Genomic DNA, 13,019 nt, shown 5'->3' with positions numbered 1-13,019 from the left:
AGGGCCTATGTTCCCTGGAGTGTTGTTCCTGAGGAGTGACCTTACTGAGGTTTATTGCGGTGAATTCCGATGCTCCAGGGTGAGCAAGGCCAAAGAGCAGAGAAATAGAGAGAACAGTTGTTCACATTAAAACGGGACAATTACTCATCGACAACATGTTGGCAAACGATGGAGGTAGACTGAAGAATGGGACTGGCCGGAGCAGTCAGAATTTGGAGGGTCCAATCACATGATTGCGAACAAAATAAAGGCATATTCTCAATCCACCTCACTGAACCAGACCAGACACCATAAACCCAGAGGAGATATCTGTTTGGAAAGGAGCACTGCGCAGCCCAGGCTAATGTGTTGCTGAACACCACCCTGCAATCAGTCCAGAGCGGAACACTGTGCACACTATAGTAGTGCATTGTTTATAAACCCAGATAAGATATGTGTTCAGCAGTGAGCACTGTGCAAACCGGACTGGTGTACTGTGCAATACAATGACAATCTACCCAGTGTGGAAAGGTACGCAGACCACAGTCGTGCATTGATCCATAAACCCAGATGAGATATGCGACCAGGGTGTGGAACTGAGTCCACCATCCCAGCGCATTGTTCAGTAACATTGTGTTAGATCACTGCCCAGCGTCGGGAAACTTGCAGCCCATGCTGTAAGTGACAGGATGTGCAGCTCCCTTTCATTTACAGCTCCATATCTACATTGTGGCATGACACAGGGGTGCTGTGGGTGTGAAAATCACTGCCAGAGAGAGATGGCGGGGAATCAATTTAAGTATCAACAAATGTGAAGGCTTTAGGGAATAGACAGTGAGAACGAAATTGAGACAATGTCATGGAAGGATGTGTTCACAGAATCCAGAATGCTGAAATGAAGGCTTTTCAACAGTATCCTGCAACATGAGCCAGTGTTTCCAGGAATTATGTGTGAATGGGATATTGGTGTGAGTTCAGATGATGGAGAGTATTGGATGAACAGTTGTTCTGCAGCTTTGTAACTGTGAGTAGGTCAGCAGAGTCTTCGACACATTGGGCTGAATCTAACAATAATTTGTTACAGTGACATTTTCACTGAGTATGGTAGAAGGATTGTCTGTATGAGACTGAGCTAGTTTCCTGGTGATATCCCATCAAACCCAGCTCATTGACTACCTACTCCATCCCATGGCGTCCCTCGCATTCAATGCCAGCTCGATTTCCTTCATGGTTGGAGGTACTCATCAATGCCCGCATGACCCTAAATATTTCGTGATCCCTGGCACTGGTGCCATCTTCAAAAGGCCAATGGGCACACGGTTGCGCTTTCTCCGTTTGAAGTTGCCCTGCACAGTTTACCCCGAGCATCGCAGATAACGGGCAATTACACCACGGTTTGTCAACAGAGACACGGAAGCCTTGTTGAATGGGCTGGTGCAATTCTCTTCCCAGAGTGGACCACCCAGCATGGTCTGAGCTCACCACCCAGCTCAGTGTAGTATCTGTGGTCTGACGAAATGTCCAGCAATACAGGACAAGCATCAATAACCTTCCCCGTTCTGTCAGGATAAGTATCACTGTGTGCTCTCTGCTCCCTCACACTCACTGCATATCTGTTATGGCACCGACCCCCGAACAAGGCTCATGCTCCACCACTCTCACTACTGCATGCAGTCTTTCTTTCTCTCTCTCTCTCCCCCTCCACTTTAACCCCACACCAATAACACGGCATAGTTACAACATTGTGCACTGACTCCGTCCGGATACTTCACTATGATCCCCACCTATACCAGCACAAACAAAAGGGCCACCCACCCCCACCCTCCCTCCCTCGCTTTCTCCCATTCCAGGAGAAACAGACTGGAATGGGACAGAAAGGGCCAAGCCGGGTGCTGGAGTGCCCGATATCCGTTCCCTCAACCCCCTCCACCAGCCATGTGGGGAGGACCCTGGTAGGAGCCGGAGAGGACACGTACCCCACGTGTGGAGATTCTGAAACATCCATGTCCCACCGACCGAGTAAGGAGCAATGTTCAGTGAAGGGCAATTCTCACTTTAAATCCACTGGCATCTCCGTTTCCCCCGGCACAACTTAAAAGCCGTGCCCCTGAGACAATCTCCCTTTTGTGTCGAGCTGGTACAAATGGAATCCCCACGGTCTCGGTGGGCAGGAGGGTGGGCTCACAACACATCATCACCACCACCTCCAAGGAAGGGAGCACGGAGGCTCCCTCCTCCACCTCCTCCTGTAAACAGCTCAGATACTGAATCTAACCTGTGATATTTTCTACTCTCCCCACTTGTCTTGACATCTTCAATAATCTGTGCTCATATACACCCAGTGTCCTCTGCTCCTACACCCGCTTTATAATGGTACAAAATGCTTTATATTAACTTTCAGAGTTATTCCTACCAAAGTGCATCTCCGCACACTGCTCTGATTTGTTCCTGATCTGCCATAAACCTGAAAACTACACCGATGTGTCACCGTCCTGTTAGAGTTCCACACTGTCCTCCACACACTTTATAATTCGTCCAGGTTTGATATCTGCAAACATTGAAATTGTCCTACAGTCACACTCCACGCAGAAATACTGACTCACTCACAATTGTGAGCAAGTGCAACACTAACACACTCCCTGAGGACAGACTTAAATACTGACGCACACCAGACAGAGTACGTAAAATATTGACAAGGTCACTGTGGAGCAAGAGAAATACTGAAAGACACTTCATGTCTATACTTGTTTCTGTGTATTAGTGAGTGTCTCTATGTCTCTGTATTAGTGTGTGTACATCTGTGTGTACTTAAAGTGATGTAATATCCCCCGACAGGAGATCTGAGGAAGGGTCCTTTTATTTTTGTCCACAGATGCTGCCAGACTTGCTGAGCTTTCTGTTGCTGTCAATCTCTGCTGGCCTCCCCACACCACTGTACATGTGGGAGTGGAAGGTGAAAATCATCAGAGATTCAGTTTGGGAGGGACAGAGGGAGGGCAGCAGCTCACAGCACCATCCAAACACAGACAGACACACAGATACACATACACACAAACACACATACACATACATAGACACACACACAGGCACAGACACACACTGACACAGACATACTCTCACAAAAATAGGCACACACAGACGCAGACACACGCACGCACATAGATTCAGACATTGACACAGACAATCACACACACTCACAGGAACAGACACACACCTATGCAGACACACACGCACGCAGTCAAACACAGATACACACACAAATGCACACACACTCGCAGAAACAGACACACACGCAGACACACATAAAGCAGCACACAGACACACACACACATACTCACAGAAATCCTACACCCACACAGACACAACCACACAAACACACCTGCTTCACAGGAGCAGATCGAGGCCACTCAGATGGTTAGGTGTAGTTTCGGAAATGTAGTTGGAAATCCAGGCTGGGTCAGGAAGTGACCCCACTCCTAATCCCTCTTTCCAGGTTTCCCCTCTCTGTAACTTCTGCTCCAGATGTGTGTCATGTTACAGTCTCAGATTCGCTGTTGTTCGACAGTGCATTGAATGTAAGTGTTGGAATGTCATATTGCGGCTGTGCAGGACATTGGTTAGGCCATTATTGAATACTTCATGCAATCACGGTCTCGCTTTTTGAGGAAGGATTTGTGAAACCTGAAAGGATTCAGAAAAGATTTGCATAGACATTGCCAGGTTTGGATGTTTTGAGATTTATGGAGAGGCTGGATATGTTGGGGCTATTTTCCCTGGAGCGTCAGCGGTTGAGAGTTAATCATAGAGATTTATACACTCACAAGTGGAATGGACAGTGTCAATACCCAAGATCTTTTGCCCAGAATAGCACTTTCCAAAGCTAGTGGACATAGGTTGAATGTCAGAGGGGAAAGACTTAAAAGCGATCTAAGGGGCAACATTTTCAAAGAGAGGGTGCTTTATATGTAACGAGCTGCCAGAGGAAGTTGTGCAGGCTGGGACAATTACAACATTTAAAAGGCATCTGGATGGACACATGAATAGGAAGTTTAGGGGGATGTGGGCCATATGCAGGCAAATGGAACTACATTAATATAGGACGTCTATTTGGCAGTGTCAAGTTGAATAGAAGGGTCTGTTTCCATGCTGGACAGCTCTATGAAACTACGTCATCTGTAAAACGTTCTGCTGTCATCTTAAAATTACACCATTCTCTTTAAATCCACCACCCTAAGGAAATGGCACGTGCCTTTCAACATTATCTATACCCCACATTGTTTTATAAACTTCGATAAGGTTGATACTGTCTCAAACTTCTACGCTGCAGTGGAACAGGTCCCAGTCCATCCAGCCTGTCCTTATAACTTATACACTCCATTCCCAACAACAGCCTGGTAAATCTTTTCTGAACCCTCTCCAGTTTAATTATAGATGAGTTGAGTACCTTTCATCTGATTAACGATGTGATTCTTTCAAATGTGTAATTCAGTAAAGTTAACCAAATTTTAGTGAATCCACACAGAGCTGAAAGCTGACATTTAAAATGTGACTCAAATTCTGGGCATGGTTTAAGTCTTGTGTCGTGGGTAACGCCCATACCTCTGAGCCAGAGCTCTGGGTTAGATTCCAATACCTGAACTTGCGTAGTAAAGTCGCTCACTCTGGAGCAGAATGTCTGGATTCAAGTCCTGCCTGTCACGGAGGTTTGTCACAGTATTTCAAAACAGGCTGATGAAAAAACACACAGGAGAATAATGTTGCAGCTTTTGGGATTATTGCCAAATGGTGGTAGCGTCCCTACCTCTGAGGCCAAGAGTCAAGATAAAACTCCCACAGGGTGTTTCATAATGTGGCTGAGCAAGTTGTTAAAATTATTTTAGAATTGGGATGTGATGAAGAAGGAAAAGGAGTCAATATTGAATTTCAGAATTTAGGCCCAGGTTTACTGAAAACACAGCCATTTGTGTTAATTGGAGTCACATTTGCACCTTCTAGATGTTTATAAAGTGATGAAGACCATAGATAGGGTGATTATTCAGGGTCTTTACCCCAGCGTAGGGAAGCCCAAAACTAGTGGACATAGTACAAAGGTGAGATGGACAAGATATAAAGAGGACCGAAGGGGAGCATTTTCACACAGAGGGTGGTATGTGTATGCAACGAGCTCCAGACGAAGTGGTGAAGGATGGTACAAATTACGACATTTAAAACGCATCTGGATGGGGACATGAATTGGAATGGTTTAGAGGGATATGGTACAAATGCTGGAAAATGAAACTAAGATAATTTATGACATCTGGTTGGCAAGAATGAATTTGACCAAAGTGTCCGTTTCTGTGCTGTACATTTCTATGATTCATTGATCCAATTAAAAATCATCTCTTTGCAATCTTATATGATCTTCTTCACCTTCCACTATATAACTAAACTTGGTGTCATCTGTAAACTTGCTCACCATACATTGCATAATTCTCATCAATGCCACTGATATGACAACCAAAAGTGGATCCAGCACCAATCCCTGTGGAACGCCACTGGTAACAGGTCTCCAGTCCAAAAGACAACTTGCCTCCACTACCCTCTGCCTCCTGCCAATAAGCTGAAACACATATACACATACAGACATAGAGACACAGACACAGTCTGCCTTTAAGACAGCGATAGATACATTTTGATTGATAAGGGGATTAAGGTTACAGTGAGAAGACAGGATAATTTTATTGAGAAACATGTCAGCCATGATTGAATAGCAGATCAGACTTGCTGGACCAAACAGTCCAGTTCTGCACCAATTTCATACGCTGTATGGTTACGCTATCTGACATGTCTAACCAAGACAACAGTGGAGGCCGATTTTGATAAACACTTCACTGAACAGAGTCAATGGGAATGTGGGATTGGTTTGAGGGGCTGAATGGTCTATGTATTTCCTTTAGGTTGTGCCCTCATTTTTAAAATGGGAAGCTGACTTGCTGTGAGGTTCATATACTTTTAAATTTAGAGGTTTCCCCATTTATGATTGAGATAAGGATGTTCCTATCTTCTTAGGGTTGTGCTGTCTGTGGTATTCTCATCCCCACGGAACAGTGAAGACTAGGCCATAGAGTCATCGAGTCCAAGAGATGTGCAGCACGGAAACAGACCTTTCGGTCCAACTCACCCATGCTGACCGCATATCTCAACCCAATCTAGTCCCACCTGCCATATCCCTCCAAGACCTCTCCTATTCATATACCCATGCAGATGCCTTTTAAATGTTGCAATTGTACCAGCGTCCACCACTTCCTCTGGCAGCTCATTCCATACATGTACCACCCTCTGCATGAAAACGTTGCCTGTTAGGTCACTTTTGTGTATTTCTGCACTCACCGTAAACTTATGCCCTCTAGTTCTGGACTCCCTTACCCCAGGGAAAATACCTTGCCTATTTACCATATCCATGCCCCTCATGACTTTATAAACCTCTATATGGTCATCTGTCAAAGACAATCGCTTATTTTAATGTGTAGTAACTGCAGCAATTTTTCAACACAACAGCCAAAAATGAAATTAATTATGAAGATTATTGGTTGTGTTGTTAAAGGGTCCCATTTTCATCAGACTAACAGGAACTCATCCACCCTCCTCAGTGTCTGCACGTTAAAATTGAGCACATGACTGACACTGCAGATGGTTCTATCGTTGCAAAAGAAAGACAGCATTTTTCATCGGGTAGCGATCACCGCAAATGTTAGTCTATATTCTGTGCTCATCTTTTAAACTCTCAGGGATCAGGATCATTGACAGTACGAACTCCACCTGATCATCTGACAACAAATGGCCCGAGTGGAGGATCGCTGAGATCAGAAACAAATCAACAATCAGCTCCACAGTATAGCACGAGGCCACACAACCTTTCTAGGCTGTTAAACAGGAACAGGAGAGCCCCGGTCCGCTACCCCGAAATACCGTGTCGAGATAATGACTTATTTTCAGGTTGGAAAGCTATAACTAGTGGAATTCCTCAGGAATCAGTGTGAGGTCAACAACAGTTTACAATCCAGATTAATGGTTTGGAAGAAGGGGCTAAATGGATTGAAGCTCAGTTTGCTCATACAGCAGGATAGTCATTCAATAAGGTTTCATGTGGAGGCAGAGCGTCTGCAATGGGATATAGACAGGGGAGGGCAGAGCGTCTGCAATGGGATACAGACGGGGCAGGGCAGTGAGTAAAGCTTCACCAAAAAAACTGTACAATGTGGGTGACGGGAAGTCTGTGTTTTTGAGGACGAATAAAACAACCGTAAATTATATAACTGGAGGCAGATTGCAGAACTCCGTGGTACAAAGGGATTCGTGTGTCCTGGTACATCAATCACATCAAATTAGTCTGTACATGCAGCACGTGATTTGAAAATTAAATGAAATGATACTTTTTCGTGCAAAGAGCATTGGGTCTGATCTTAAGGATGATTTACTGCATCTGTACAGGCCGTTGCTCAGACCATATCTGATGTACTGTGAAAGGCTGTAATTCCACTGAAGTGAAAAAACAAATTGCTTTTGAAACTTTTCAAAGATGTTTCTCTTTACTTGCTCTTGCGATGAAGGCATTATGTTCTGTACGATTAGGAGTTTAGGACTGAGAATGAGAAATGTTTTTTTATTGACCACATAAGATTTTGAGCTAGTGAATACCTGATGAATATTTTATCTTCTCTGGGAGAATAAGACTGGGGAGCTAATTTAAGAATAAGATGCATTCATTGAAATGCAGATATTGTGAAGATATTTCAAGTTGTATTTTAAAAGTATACAGGAACATATAAACACATCTTCAATTCTAGTAGTGCAATTTGCTCCGACAGAAATGGCTGGGTGTCCAACAGCAACAATGATGTACCTACATGGAACAGGGAATGTGATGGAGTCGTACAGTTCAGACACTGTTCAAAGTGACCTCATTTGGTCCAGTTTGGGGCCGGATAACGTTATTGTGTGATTCAACTCAGAGAGGGAGAAATTGTAATCTTCTTGAGAAGGAACAGCCTGTCGCTCCCACTCTCTCCGTGTTCCTCCTCCCAACAATGTGTGTGAGCTGAGAACTCCCCAGTCGTTTTCACCACTGCTGGAGGATTCCTGACGAGGATTCACTGGAATCGCTACACTGCCTGAAGTAAAGGGAATTCAGCTAAACCAACCTGTTCCAGGAAGTAATCCCATTACCAGCAGCATGTAAGAGCAGAATAGCTCCAAAAGCTGAATGATGTTTGGGATAATCACTCGTGTTTCCTTTTGTCATGAGTTCAACTAATATTTGGGCAAAGTTCTTTAAAGTTAACGTTCTGCAGAGATTTTATTTTTCAGTTTGTCATCAAATGTGTGCAATGTGTCAGTATTTTTCGAAAGGAAAACATTGGCGTACCGATTTGCAATATCCAAACTGATTGTCATTTATCTTGCCATCGAAGTTTGAGCAACTTTGTCTGGGTCATAAACTTGCTACTTTTACCAGATTAAAGAATCCTGCTGACTTGTTCTTAACCCTGACCCAGTCTGAGACCTATATTATTGATCATTTCACCAAACTGGTTACACTAATATTTGCAGTGAGCAGCGGAAGTATTGGACGAGGAAAGGGAATAATGTCCTGTACTATAGACCTGAGAGACTGACGTCAGTGGTGGCCATGTTGTTGGAGAGCATTGAGAGGCGTAGTATTTACATGTATTTGCAAAAGTAACAAATGAGTAAGGATAATTAACATGGCTTTGTTCATGGGAAATCATTTCTAACAAAATTCATTGCGTGTTGTGAAGAGTTGACAAAGTAGATTGGTGATGGCAATGTGGTAGATCCTGTCCATATAGACTTCAGCAAGGCATTCGGCAGGATTCCGCATAGCAGACAAGTTAGTAAGGTTAGGTCATAAATAGATCCAAGATAAGCTAGCCAAATGACTTCAAAATTAGAGTGAAGATAGGAGGCTGAGGGTGGTAGAGGACTGCTTTTCAGACTGGAGGCCTATGTCCAGTGTTGTGCCACAAGGAACAGTGCTGAATCCACTACTTTTCATTATTTATATCAATGATTTGAAGGTGAATATTTGCCTGTTTATTGTGTTTACAGATGACATTAAAATTGGAGATGCAGTGGCCAGCAAGGTTTACCTCAGAGTACAATGGGACGTCAATCGGAGGTTCCAATGGGCCAAGGAGTGACAGATGGAGTTAAATTTAGATAAATGTGAAGTGTTGCATTTTGGTCAAGTAAAATAGGTCAGAACATACGCAATTAATGGTCGGGGTCTGCGGAGTATTGATGAACAAAACTGTGCAGGCTCAAAGATTCATAAATGCAGAGTCGCAGGTAGACAGGGTGGTGAAGAAGGGGTTTGGTATGCTTGCCTTTATTGGTCAGTGCATTGGGTGTGCGAGTTGGGAGATTATGTTGTGACTGGGCAGGATGTTGGTGAGGCTAGATTTAGAATACTGTATTTAATTCAGTTCGATCAGCCACAGGAAGTATGTTAATAAACTTCAAAGGGTGCAGAAAAGATTTATAAGGCTATTGCCGGGAGTGGGGGTTTTGAGGTATGGGGGAGGCTGGACAAACTGGTGCTTGTTTACTCTGGAGCATCGGAGTCCGATGCGTGACATCATGGACGTTTATAAAATCATGAGCGGCATGGACAGTCTGAATAGCCAATGTCATTTTCCAAGGATCGGGGACTACAAACCTATAGGACAAAGGCTTAAGATGAGGGGAGAAAGACAGTAAAGGGACAATATTTTCATCCAGATTGTGGATTTCATTTTAATTTATTTCATCCAAAGTTTCATCCAACATTTAAAAGGCATCACGCTGTGCATATTATTAGGAAGGCTTCACAGGGATATGGGCCTAATGCTGACGAATGGGTTGAGATCAGATTGGGATGTCTGGTTTAAGTGGACAGGGTTCCCTGCTATATGACATTGGAAGAGAGATGAGGAGAAATGCTAAAAGGGTATTTGAGTGGGAATTCTCTTCCCCAGCGGTATGTGGTGCCTCTTTGTTCACATTTATTCAAACTGAGTTCATTAATATTTGACAGAGAATGAGTTGTGGATAATGGAATACAGAGAGGAAAGTGGAACTGAGACCACAACCTGTTATTCCACAATCCTAGTGCCTGGTGGAGCAGTTTAATAGTGTCGAATGACCTAATCTTGTTCTTGAGTGTAATGCTCCATTGTTCCATTCAGCCCCTCCAACCTGCTAGACAGGAGCAGTTGGAGGCCACTTACTGTATCATCTGATGCACAGAAACAGGGAAGACCATTCAGAGATCATTCAGTGATCTAGATCCCCTGACTCTCTCGAATAGACAATTCCTGACATTCACAACCCTCTGTTTGAAGAAACCATTGCTCTGCTTATATACGATGACCTATTAATATGAGTGAGAGAGGTGAATACAAGGGCTTAGCTAAGTGCGACTGGCCCTGGTATCAGGGCAGTATTTAACTGAGGATAACATGAAGGACCCTAAGCAAAATTGCATTTCATCAGAATCCATTGCAACCTCTCCGCTGTTTGGAGTCATTCACAGCACAAGTGAAGTCTTCGTCATCATTGGGCATCAATCATCTCAGCTGTGGGACATCACTGCAGGAGATCCTCAATGTAGCTTCCTCAGCCCAGGCCTCTCCAGTTTCCCTGCAGTGTGGAATCAGGCCATTCAGCCCATCGAGTTGACACCGATCAGAAGTGGTGATATTCACTATAGGTTGCACAATATGAAGAACACTTCGCCATCCCTCAGGTTCTAAATCAGTCTGTGTCCATGCGCAACAAGATCTGGACAGGATTCAAGCCTGTGCTGTTTAACTGCCGTTAACATTTATGTAACAGCGCTGCCAGACACTGCACGTTTCGACAGTAAACGAAGGAGTTCACTCTGCACCTCAATTTGGCTTCATAAGAATGTGGGAAAGTCATTCAGTCCATCAAAACTATTGTAAAAAAAAGAGAGAGCCCATTCCGTACCTCTGCCTGTTACATAGGAAGCTGAAAAATGTGTTGCTGGAAAAGTGCAGCAGGTCAGGCAGCAGGAGCAGGAGAATCGATGTTTCGGGCATAAGCCCTTCTTCGGGAATATTGTGAAGATATTGCAAGTTGTATTTTAAAAGTATACGGGAACGTATATACACATCTTCAAATCTAGTGGCCCAATTTGTTCTGAAAGAAATGGTTGGGTCTCCAGCATCTGCAGTCCTCACTTTCTCCCTGTTACACAGGAAGACAAGCTCTCTGTCCAACACTACACGTCACTTACACAGCGTCAGAAAGAGACAAATTTACACTCGGAGTCATTTACAAAGGAACAGGAAGGGGTCATTCAGCATTAACGTCACTAACCCAGGAACAGGAAGGTTTCAGAGATGGTCCAAGATCACAAACAAATGGAGCAGGGACTGAACAGATAGCCTGCTCCACTTTGTACCTCGTGGCTATATTACTCCTCGTACATATGTGTGACATTAACATGGTTTCCTGGGAGTAAGAAGGAAGACAATTTTGTAACCAGTTTCAAAGTCATCTTCTATCGCTGAGAGAGCAGACCCATGTTCTCTCTCGAAGTCAGAAGCTGGTGGTGAATGGCTAACTCTTGCACAATGAAGGTATTTATGGCTTGAGACAGGACTGTGCAAAACGTAACATTGATTGCAGAGTCACACAGTAACTGTACATGAAAGTGTTCAGAGTTCATTCAGAGCCTGTACCTTACTGTCAATCGAAATGATGTCTTTGCACAGGCACATAAACTATCAGGAATCGACCATCCTAAAGAAAGTACGGAGTTTCTTACCTTATCAATGGCTGCTTGACACTTAATGAGGGTCCGTCCATAATCATCAAGTTTCAAGTTCTTATTCTCTTACAGCGCTGCAGATTAAACAGATAGTCACTACATTCTCTCCTTATGGTAACATCATGCCAGGGTTCAGTCTGATGAAACTCCTTTGCACTGTCTCGGTGACATGGAGATCATTATTTATAAAGCAGACTCAGCTATACACAATATCCTAAATACTGGCTCAACAGAACACTATCATTGAGTAAGATACATTTATTCTGGTACTTTAATAATTTTCCATGACGGACCACATATCCTTTCCGGTTATAATTACTTCCTGCCTCGTAAGAATGCTGTTAGTGAATTATGACTAAAGACATCCAGGTCCTTTTCAACAACAGCCCTTCCCAACCTCTCAACATTTAGTAAAGTTAAATGTCAATAATGTTATTTGTTGTTAACGTCTGAATCATTTTTATTTCTTGTGCACAGCTATTGCACAAGAACTCATCCTTCTGAGACCCCCTAAGCCTTCCATCCAGAGAAAAAAAATACTATTCTGTTCATCTTGTCCATTATCCAATTTTTAATACAAAGGGTGTACATTCCACCCTTACCTACCCATGGACTCAAACATTCTCCACCAACCTGCACAACAATGTCAAACTTCATCTGATAATTTAATTACTCCACTCCCGCTGGTTCTCAATTGTCAAAGACACAACAGACAGAGTCGACAGACTCTAGCAGGTTTATCAAAGATCATTTCCCTTTACTGAATCTAGGCCAAATCTATCAAATCATATCATTATTTTCCAAGTGTCCAGTTGCCACATTCTATAAAAAGGTTCCAACGTTTTTCTCACAGTTGACATCAAGCTATTTAGTTTTCTGTTTGTCCTCTCCGTCCTGTTTTAAATGTTTAGATTTACAATAGCTGCTTTCCAGTCTACAGGATCCTTTCTCGTATGTAACCAGCTTTGAAGAATAATCAGTAATTCTTTCGCTAGCTCTATTGCCACCTCCTCGATATTCTGGGATATAGCTCAGCAGAACCCGCACCTTACCAACCTTCAATTCGATTAGATTTTCAAAAACATACTCTTCATTAATTCTAGTTTCGTGCAGTTCCTCATTTTCTGCAGTCCTGCTGTTCCCTAGTGTATCTGGGAGTTTGCTTCTGTACCTTCCTCAGGGACATACACTCAATGTCTTCCTC

Source organism: Chiloscyllium plagiosum, unplaced genomic scaffold (genome assembly GCF_037043375.1).
Source record: "Chiloscyllium plagiosum isolate Xiang-an unplaced genomic scaffold, Cpla_swu_hap1 HiC_scaffold_48, whole genome shotgun sequence".
NCBI classification, from domain to species: Eukaryota; Metazoa; Chordata; class Chondrichthyes; order Orectolobiformes; family Hemiscylliidae; genus Chiloscyllium; species Chiloscyllium plagiosum.
This window is presented reverse-complemented; position numbering follows the sequence as displayed.